Source organism: Triticum aestivum, chromosome 5B (assembly GCF_018294505.1).
Source record: "Triticum aestivum cultivar Chinese Spring chromosome 5B, IWGSC CS RefSeq v2.1, whole genome shotgun sequence".
Lineage (NCBI taxonomy): Eukaryota > Viridiplantae > Streptophyta > Magnoliopsida > Poales > Poaceae > Triticum > Triticum aestivum.
Window position 1 is genome coordinate 644,073,641 of NC_057807.1, and position 11,964 is coordinate 644,085,604.

Consider the following 11,964-nt stretch of genomic DNA (forward strand, 5'->3'; position numbering starts at 1 on the left):
CGGCGTGATGACGGTGTTGATGAAGCTACCGACACAGGGCTTCGCCTAAACACCGCTACGATATGACCGAGGTGGATTATGGTGGAGGGGGGCACCGCACACACCTAAAGATCAATGATCAACTTGTGTGTCCATGGGGTGCCCCCCTCCCCCATATATAAAGGAGTGGAGGAGGGGGAGGGCCGACCCTCAACTATGGCGTGCCCTGGGGAGTCCTACTCCCACCGGGAGTAGGATTGCCCCCTTCCATGTAGTAGGAGTAGGAGAGAAGGAAAGGGAAAAGAGAAGAGAAGGAAGGAGGGGGCACAACCCCTCCCTCTAGTCCAATTCGGACTAGGCCTTGGGGGGCGCGTAGCCTCCCCTCTCTCTTTCCCCTAAAGCCCAATAAGGCCCATATACTCCCCGGCGAATTCTCGTAACTCTCCGGTACTCCGATAAATACCCGAATCACTCGGAACCTTTCCGATGTCACAATATAGTCGTCCAATATATCGATATTTACATCTTGACCATTTCGAGACTTCTCGTCATGTCCCCGATCTCATCCAGGACTCCGAACAAACTTCGGTCATCAAATCACATAACTCATAATACAAATCGTCACAAAACGTTAAGCGTGCAGACCCTATGGGTTCGAGAACTATGTAGACATGACCGAGACTAATTTCCAGTCAATAACCAATAGCGGAACCTAGATGCTCATATTGGCTCCTACATATTCTACGAAGATCTTTATCGGTCAAACCGCATAACAACATACTTTGTTCCCTTTGTCGTCGGTATGTTACTTGCCTGAGATTCGATCGTCGGTATCTAAATATCTAGTTAAATCTCATCACCGGCAAGTCTCATTACTCGTTCCGTAATGCATCATCCCGCAACTAACTTTAGTCACAATGCTTGCAAGGCTTATAGTGATGTGCATTACCGAGAGGGCCCAGAGATACCTCTCCGACAATCGGAGTGACAAATCCTAATCTCGATCTATGCCAACTCAACAAGTACCATCGAAGACACCTGTAGAGCACCTTTATAACCACCCAGTTACCTTGTGATGTTTGGTAGCACACAAAGTGTTCCTCCGGTATTCGGGAGTTGCATAATCTCATAGTAATCGGAACATGTATAAGTCATGAAGAAAGCAATAGCAATATACTAAATGATCAAGTGCTAAGTTAATGGAATGGGTCAAGTCAATCACATCATTCTCCAATGATGTGACCCCGTTAATCAGATGACAACTCATGTCTATGGCTAGGAAACATAACCATCTTTGATTCAACGAGCTAGTCAAGTAGAAGCATACTAGTGACACTTTGTTTGTCTATGTATTCACACATGCACTAAGTTTCCGGTTAATACAGATCTAGCATGAATAATAAACATTCATCATGAATTAAGGAAATAAATAATAACTTTACTATTGCCTCTAGGGTATATTTCCTTCAGTCTCCCACTTGCACTACAGTCAATAATCTAGTTCACATCACCATGTGATTTAACACAAATATTCACATATGTATGTGATTAACACCCATAGCTCACATCATCATGTGACCAACTCCCAAAGGATTTACTAGAGTCAATAATCTAGTTCACATCGCTATGTGATTAACACCCAAAGAGTACTAAGGTGTGATCATGTTTTGCTTGTGAGAGAAGTTTAGTCAACGGGTCTATCACATATAGAGCCGTATGTATTTTGCAAATATTCTATGTCTACAATGCTCTGCACGGAGCTACTCTAGCTAATTGCTCCCACTTTCAATATGTATCTAGATCGAGACTCGGAATCATCTAGATCGGTGTCAAAGCTTGCATCAATGTAACTCTTTACAATGAACTCTTTGTCACCTCCATAACCGAGAAATATTTCATTATTCTACTAAGGATAATTTTGACCGCTGCCCAGTGATCTACTCCTAGATCACTATTATACTCCCTTGCCAAACTCCAGGCAGGGTATACAATAGTCTGGTACTTAGCATGGCATACTTCATAGAACCTATGGCTGAGGCATAGGGAATGACTTTTCATTCTCTTTCTATTTTCTGCCGTGGTCGGGTTTTGAGTCTTACTCAACTTCACACCTAGCAACACAGGTAAGAACTCCTTCTTTGACTATTCCATTTTGAACTACTTCAAAATCTTGTCAAGGTATGTACTCATTGAAAAAACTTATCAAGTGTCTTGATCTATCTCTATAGATCTTGATGCTCAATATGTAAGCAGCTTCACCGAGGTCTTTCTTTGAAAAACTTCTTTCAAATATCCCTTTATGCTATCCAGAAATTCTATATCATTTCCAATCAACAATATGTCATCCACATATAATATTAGAAATGCTACAGAGCTCCCACTCACTTTCTTGTAAATACAGGCTTCTCCAAAATTCTGTATAAAACCATATGCTTTGATCACACTATCAAAACGTTTATTCCAACTCCGAGAGGCTTGCACCAGTCCATAAATGGATCACTGGAGCTTGCACACTTTGTTAGCACCTTTCGGATCGACAAAACTTTCTGGTTGCATCATATACAACTCTTCTTCTAGAAATCCATTCAGGAATGCAGTTTTGACATCCATTTGTCGAATTTTATAAAATATGGCAACTACTAACATGATTCGGACGGATTTAAGCATCGCTACAGTTGAGAAAATCTCATTGTAGTCAACACCTTGAACTTGTCGAAAACCTTTTTGCGACAAGTCGAGCTTTGTAGATAGTAACACTACTATCAGTGTCCGTCTTCCTCTTGAAGATCCATTTATTTAATATGGCTTGCCGATTGTCGGGCAAGTCCACCAAAGTCCACACTTTGTTCTCATACATGGATCCCATCTTAGATTTCGTGGCCTCAAGCCATTTCTTGGAATCTGGGCTCATCATCGCTTCCTCATAGTTTGTAGGTTCATCATGGTCTAGTAACATAACTTCCAGAATAGGATTACCATACCACTCTGGTGCGGACCGTACTCTGGAAGACCTACGGGTTCTGCAGTAACTTGATCTAAAGTTTCATGATCATCATCATTATCTTCCTCACTCATTGGTGTAGGAATCACTGGAACTGATTTGATTTCTGTGATGAACTACTTTCCAATTCGGGAGAAGGTACAATTATCTCATCAAGTTATACTTTCCTCCCACTCACTTCTTTCAAGAGAAACTCCTTCTCTAGAAAGGATCCAAATTTAGCAACAAATGTCTTGCCTTCGGATCTGTGATAGAAGGTGTACCCAACAGTCTCTTTTGGGTATCCTATGAAGACACATTTCTCCGATTTGGGTTCGAGCTTATTAGATTGAAGCTTTTTCACATAAGCATCGCAGCCACAAACTATAAGAAACAACAACTTTGGTTTCTTACCAAACCATAGTTCATAAGGCGTCGTCTCAATGGATTTTTGATGGTGCCCTATTTAAAGTGAATGCAACTGTCTCTAATGCATAACCCCAAAACGATAGTGGTAAACCGATAAGAGACATCATAGATCGCACCGGTATGACCCAAACGGCAGTGCCACAAATATGTTGCACTATCATTATCAACTTTGCATCTTTTGGCATCAATATTATGAATATGTGTATCACTATGATCAAGATTCAATAAACCATGAACATTGGGTGTATGACCATAGAAGGTTTTATTCATGTAAATAGAATAACAATTTATTCTCTGTCTTAGATGAATAATCGTATCGCAACAAACATGATCTAATCATATTTATGCTCAACGCAAACACCAAATAACATTTATTTAGGTTCAACACTAATCTCGAAAATATAGGGAGTGTGCGATGATGATCATATCAATCTTGGAACAACTTCCAACACACATCATCACTTCACCCTCAACTAGTCTTTGTTTATTCTGTAACTCCTGTTTCGAGTTACTAATCTTAGCAACTGAACAAGTATCAAATACCCTGGGGTTACTATAAACACTAGTAAGGTACACATCAATAACCTGTATATCAAATATACCCTTGTTCATTTTGCCATCCTTCTTATCTACCAAATATTCAGGGTATTTCCGCTTCTAGTGACCATTTCCTTTGCAGTAGAAGCACTCAGTTTCAGGCTTTGGTCCAGCTTTGGGCTCCTTCACGGGAGTGACAACTTGCTTGCCATTCTACTTGAAGTTCCCTTTCTTTCCCTTTGCCCTTTTCTTGAAACTAGTGGTCTTGTCAATCATCAACACTTGATGCTTTTTCTTGATTTCTACCTTCGTCGATTTCAGCATCACCAAAAGCTCGGGAATTGTTTTCGTCATCCCTTGCATACTATAGTACATCATGAAGTTCCTGTAACTTGGTGATGGTGACTAGAGAACTCTGTCAATCACTATCTTATCTGGAAGATTAACTCCCACTTGATTCAAGCGATTGTAGTACCCAGACAATCTAAGCACATGCTCACTGCTTGAGCTATTCTCCTCCATCTTTTAGCTATAGAACTTTTTGGAGACTTCATATCTCTCAACTCGGGTATTTGCTTGAAATATTAACTTCAACTCTTGGAACATCTCATATGGTCCATGACGTTCAAAATGTCTTTGAAGTCCCGATTCTAAGCCATAAAGCATGGTGCACTAAACTACTCTCTCCATTCCTTTATCTAAGGTGTATTATTTTTGGCACGGTGACCAAGACACATAATTATGGACGTGTTAGGACGAAATTACCCTTGGCAAATTTATTGGTTAGTGGCAAGTAAATCAGTTAGTATAGGACAGTAAGGTATAAATGCAATCGACATGGAGATAGTTTCCTTCTTTTGCTACAAGGAGAGATACAGACAATCAGAAGAGAGATACTTTCCTTTTTCTGGAAGGCTAACAAGGGAATTATGAGGAATTACAAGAAATGCACCTTACATTATGGAATTTTATCAAAAAACAAATACACCTTATATAAAGGAATGGAGGGCGTATCAAGTAGTCATCATATTAAGCTAGCCAAACGTTCATAACGTCTGCATCTGCTCCTGCAATAGTTTTGTCACCTAGTGGTGCATCAAGAACATAATTCTTCTGTGCAGCAATGAGGATAAACCTCAGATCACGGACCGAGTCCTCATCATTGGTACTATCATCTTTCAACTTAGTTTTCTCTAGGAACACATATAAAAACATAGGGAAGCAACAACGCGAGCTATTGATTTACAACATTATTTGCAAAATACTATCAGGACTAAGTTCATGATAAATTAAAGTTCAATTAATCATATTACTTAAGAACTCCCACTTAGATAGACATCCCTCTAATCATCTAAGTGATCACGTGATCCAAATCAACTAAACCATGTCCGATCATCACGTGAGATGGGGTAGTTTTCAATGGTGAACATCACTATGTTGATCATATATACTATATGATTCATGCTCGACCTTTCGGTCTTCAGTGTTCTGAGGCCATATCTGCATATGCTAGGCTCGTCAAGTTTAACTTGAGTATTCTGCGTGTGTAAAACTGTCTTACACCCATTGTATTTGAACATAGAGCTTATCACACCCGATCATCACGTGGTGTCTCGGCACGAAGAACTTTCACAACGGTGCATACTCAGGGAGAACACTTATACCTTGAAATTTAGTGAGAGATCATCTTATAATGCTACCGTCAATCAAAGTAGAATAAGATGCATAAAAGATAAACATCACATGCAATCAATATAAGTGATATGATATGGCCATCATCAACTTGTGCCTTTGATCTCCATCTCCAAAGCATCGTCATGATCTCCATCGTCACCAGCATAACATCATGATCTCCATTATCTTGATCTATACCAATGTGTTGTCACATGGTCGTCTCGCCAACTATTGCTCTTGCAACTATTGCTATCACATAGAGATAAAGTAAAGTAATTATTTGGCGCTTGCATCTTATGCAATAAAGAGACAACCATAAGGCTTCTGCCAGTTGCCGATAATTTCAACAAGACATGATCATCTCATACAACAACTTATATATCATCACTTCTTGACCATATCACATCACAACATGCCCTGCAAAAACAAGTTAGATGTCCTCTACTTTGTTGTTGCAAGTTTTATGTGGCTGCTATGGGCTGAGCAAGAACCGTTCTTACCTACGCATCAAAACCACAACGATATTTCATCAAGTTAGTATTGTTTTAACCTTCAACAAGGACCGAGCGTAGCCACACTCGGTTGAACTAAAGTTGGAGAAACTGACACCCGCCAGCCACCTATGTGCAAAGCACGTCGGCATAACTCACTTGTGTTCTACTCGTGCATATAACATCTACGCATAAACCTGGCTCTGATACCACTGTTGGAGAACATAGTAATTTCAGAAAAATTCCTACGCACACGCAAGATCATGGTGATGCATAGAAACGAGAGGAAAGAGTGTCGTCCACGTGCCCTTGTAGACTGTAAGCGGAAGCATTATAACAACGCGGTTGATGTAGTCGTACGTCTTTACGATCGACCGATCCAAGTAACGAACGTACGACACCTCCGCGATCTGCACACGTTCAGCTCGATGATGTCCCACGAACTCACGATCCAGTAGAGTTTCAAGGGAGATTTCCGTCAGCACAACGGTGTGATGACGGTGTTGATGAAGCTACTGACGCAGGGCTTTGCCTAAGCACCGCTACAATATGACCGAGGTGGATTATGGTGGAGGGGGACATCGCACACGGCTAAAGATCAATGATCAACTTGTGTGTCCATGGGGTGCCCCCTCCCCCGTATATAACGTGGTGGAGGGGGAGGGCCGACCCTCAACTATGGCGCACCCTGGGGAGTCCTACTCCCACCGGGAGTAGGATTCCCCCCTTCCATGTAGTAGGAGTAGGAGAGAAGGAAAGGGAAAAGATAAGAGAAGGAAGGAGGGGCGCAGCCCCTCCCCCCTAGTCCAATATGGACTAGGCCTTGGGGGGGTGCAGCCTCCCCTCTCTCTTTCCCCTAAAGCCCAATAAGGCCCATATACTAGGGCATATTTCCGGTTAATACAATTCTAGCATGAATAATAAACATTCATCATGAATTAAGGAAATAAATAATAACTTTATTTTTGCCTCTAGGGCATATTTCCTTCATTTGTTGCCATGGGGTGGACAAGTGTTGATCATCCAGGTGCACTAGGCTGTGTTGATCCGTGCGGATAATAAACTCTTCATTCTGCAGCTAAGGGCGCCACTGTTCAATTGCCATCAGAATTTCCATGCATTCTTTCTCGTATGTGGATAGGCCTATGTTCTTGGGACCCAAGGGCTTGCTCATGTAAGCAATGGGGTGCCCATCTTGTCAGAGTACTGCTCCTACTCCATAGGCGCACGCGTCCATGGCAATGATGAAATTCTTGGTGAAATCAGGCAATTGTAAGACTGGTGATGTGACTAGTTTCAGTTTTAGAGTATCAAAGGCTTGTTGTGTGTCACTTTGATGTCTACTACGCAACATTCTTCTTGTAGACGTTGCTGGGCCTTCAAGTGCAGAGGTTTGTAGGACAGTAGCAAATTTCCCTCAAGTGGATTACCTAAGGTTTATCAATCCGTGGGAGGCGTAGGATGAAGGTGGTCTCTCTCAAACAACCCTGCAACCAAATAACAAAGAGTCTCTTGTGTCCCCAACACAACCAATACAATGGTAAATTGTATAGGTGCACTAGTTCGGCGAAGAGATGGTGATACAAGTGCAATATGGATGGTAGATCTAGGTTTTTGTAATCTGAAAATATAAAAACAGCAAGGTAGCAAGTAACAAAAGTGAGCGAAAACGGTATTGCAATGCTTCGGAACAATTCCTAGGGTTCATACTTTCACTAGTCCAAGTTCTCTCAACAATGATGACATAATTGGATCATATAACAATCCCTCAAAGTGCAACCAAGAGTCACTCCAAAGTCACTAATAGCGGAGAACAAACGAAGATATTATTGTAGGGTACAAAACCAACTCAAAGTTATTCTTTCCGATCAATCCATTGGGCTATTCCTATAAGTGTCACAAACAGCCCTAGAGTTCGTAGTAAAATAACACCTTAAGACACACATCAACCAAAACCCTAGTGTCACCTAGATACTCCAATGTCACCTCAAGTATCCGCGGGTTTGATTATACGATATGCATCACACATCTCAGATTCATCTATTCAAACCAACACAAAGAACTTCAAAGAGTGCCCTAAAGTTTCTACCGGAGAGTCAAGACGAAAAAGTGTGCCAACCCCTATGCATAAGTTCACAAGGTCACAAAACCCGCAAGTTGACCACTAAAACATACATCAAGTAGATCACGTGAATATCCCATTGTCACCACAGATAAGCACATGCAAGACATACATCAAGTGTTCTCAAATCCTTAAAACTCAATCCGATAAGATAATTTCAAAGGGAAAACTCAATCCATTACAAGAAGGTAGAGGGGGAGAAACATCATCTGATCCAACTATAATAGCGAAGCTCGCGGTACACCAAGATCGTGCCAAATCAAGAACACGAGAGAGAGAGAGAGAGAGAGATCAAACACATAGCTACTGGTACATACCCTCAGCCTTGAGGTGAACTACTCCTCCTCGTCATGGAGAGCGCCGGGATGATGAAGATGGCCACCGGTGATGGATTCCCCCCTCCGGCAGGGTGCCGAAATAGGGTCCCGATTGGTTTTTGGTGGCTACAGAGGCTTGCAGCGGCGGAACTCCCGATCTTGGTTCTGATCTGGAAGTTTCGGTATATATAAGAGGTGTTGGCGTCGGTAACAAGTCAGGGGGGGGGGGTCCACGAAGCAGTCACGAGGTAGGGGCGCGCCCTCCACCCTTGTGGTGTCCTCGGGACTCTTCTGGTCCATCTCCGATGCTCCATGGGCTTTTTCTAGTCCAAAATTAAGCTTCATAAATTTTTAGGTCAATTGGACTCCGTTTGATATTCCTTTTCTGCGATACTCAAAAACAAGGAAAAAACAGAAACTGGCAATGGGCTCTAGGTTAATAGGTTAGTCGCAAAAATCATATAAAATAGCATATAAATGCATATAGAACATCCAAGATGGAAATATAATAGCATGGAGCAATTAAAGATTATAGATACATTGGAGACGTATCAAGCATCCCCAAGCTTAATTCCCGCTAGTCCTCGAGTAGGTAAATGATAAAAACAGAATTTTTGATGTGGAATGCTACCTAACATATTTATCAATGTAATCTTATCTATTGTGGCAAGAATATTCAGATCCGTAAGATTCAAAACAAAAGTTTAATATTGACATAAAAGCAATAATACTTCAAGCATACTAACAAGGCAATTATGTCTTCTCAAAATAACATGGCCAAAGAAATCTTATCCCTACAAAATCATATAGTCTGGCTATGCTCCATCTTCATCACACAAAATATTCAAATGATGCACAACCCCGGTTTCATCCAAGCAATTGTTTCATACTTTAGTATTCTCAAACTTTTTCAACTTTCACGCAATACATGAGCGTGAGCCATGGACATAGCACTATGGTGGAAGAGAATATGGTGGTTGTGGAGAAGACAAATAGAGGGAGATAGTCTCACATCAACTAGGTGTATCAACGGGCTATGGACATGACCATCAATAGATATCAATGTATGTGAGTAGGGAGTGCCATGCAACAGATGCACTAGAGCTATGAGTATATGAAGGCTCAAAAAGAAACTAAGTGGGTGTGCATCCAACTTGCTCGCTCATGAAGACCTAGGGCATTTGAGGAAGCCCATAATTGGAATATACAAGCCAAGTTCTATCATGAAAAATTCCCACTAGTATATGAAAGTGACAAAATAAGAGACTCTCTATCATGAAGATCATGGTGCTACTTTGAAGCACAAGTGTGGTCATGCAAAGCAATATGACAATGACGAAACGTATCATAATAAACGGAATGGTGGAAAGTTGCATGGCAATATATCTCAGAATGGCTATGGAAATGCCATAATAGGTAGGTATGGTGGCTGTTTTTAGGAAGGTGTATGGTGGGTGTACGGTACCGGCAAAAGTTGCGCGGTACAAGAGAGGCTAGCAATGGTGGAAGGTGAGAGTGTGTATAATCCATGGACTCAACATTAGTCATAAAGAACTCACATACTTATTGCAAAAATCTATTAGTCATCAAAACCAAGCTCTACGCGCATGCTCCTAGGGGAAGGGTTGGTAGGAGTTAACCATCGCGCGATCCCGACCTCCACACAAAGGATGGCAATCAATAAATACCTCATGCTCCAACTAGGTTACATAACGGTTCACCATACGTGCATGCTACGGGAATCACAAACGTCAACACAAGTATTTCTCAAATTCACAATTACTGCACTAGCATGACTCTAATATCACCATCTTCATATCTCAAAATAATCATAAGGAATCAAACTTCTCATAGTATTCAATGCACTTTATATGAAAGTTTTTATTATATCCCTCTTGGATGCCTATCATATTAGGACTAAATTCATAACCTAAGCAAATTACCATGATGTTTAAGACTCTCAAAATAATATAAGTGAAGCATGAGAGTTCATCAATTTCTTCAAAATAAAACCACCGACGTGCTCTAAAAATATATAAGTGAAGCACTAGAGCAAACGACAAACTACTCCAAAAGATATAAGTGAAGATCAATGAGTAGTCGAATAATTGTGCAACTATGTGAAGACTCTCTCTCATAAAGAAAATTTAGATATTAAGTACTTTATTCAAACAGCAAGCAAAACAAAATAAAATGGCATTGCAAGGATATCACATATCATGTGAAGAAGCAAAAACTTAGGCTCAACCAAAACTGACCGATAGTTGTTGAAGAAGAAAGGTGGGATGCCAACCGGGGAATCCCCAAGCTTAGATGCTTGAGACTTCTTGAAATATTAATTAGGGATGCCAACCGGGGCATCCCCAAGCTTAGATGCTTGAGACTTCTTGAAATATTAATTGGGGATGCCTTGGGCATCCCCAAGCTTGAGCTTTTGTGTCTCCTTAATTCCTTTTATATCATGGTTTTCCTAAATCTTAAAAACTTCATACACACAAAACTCAACAAGAACTCGTGAGATAAGTTAGTATAAATCAACGCAATAACCTTATCATTCTCTACTGTAGCAAATCACTAAAATTATTATTTCACATTTCCTACTAAATGCCTCTGCATATTTAACACTCCTATCCTCAAATAGAATCATTAAACAAGCAAACATATGCAAACAATGCAAACATAACAGCAATCTATCTAAACAGGACAGTCTGTAAAGAATGCAAGAGGAATCATACTTCCCTAACTCCAAAAATTCTGAAAAATTACCACATTGTAGAAACTTTGTTGTTACTCATAGTGTCAAAATTTCAAGATTTTATCATGTTCTGACTATTCACCAATATTCAAAACATAACAACAAACTTTCTGATTTCAAAATAGCAACATATAGACTTGTAAAATAAGCATGGTAAAGGCTATACTTGACCTTTTTATTGAACTAAAAGATATAAAACACGTCTCTGAGTAACAGCAAGCAAATGTAAATAAAATAAAATGATGCTCCAAGCAAAACGCATATCATGTGGTGAATAAAAATATAGCTCCAAGTAAAGTTACCGATGAACGAAGACGAAAGAGGGGATGCCATCCAGGGCATCCCCAAGCTTAGGCTCTTGGTTGTCCTTGAATATTACCTTGGGGTGCCTTGGGCATCCCCAAGCTTAGGCTCTTTCCACTCCTTATTCCATAATCCATCGAATCTTTACCCAAAACTTGAAAACTTCACAACACAAAACTCAACAGAAAACTCGTAAGCTCCGTTAGTATAAGAAAATAAAATCACCACTTAGGTACTGTTGTGAACTCATTGTAAATTCATATTGGTGTTATAACTACTGTATTCCAACTTCTCCATGGTCCATACCCTCCGATACTACTCATAGATTCATCAAAATAAGCAAACAACACATACAAAACAGAATCTGTCAAAAACAG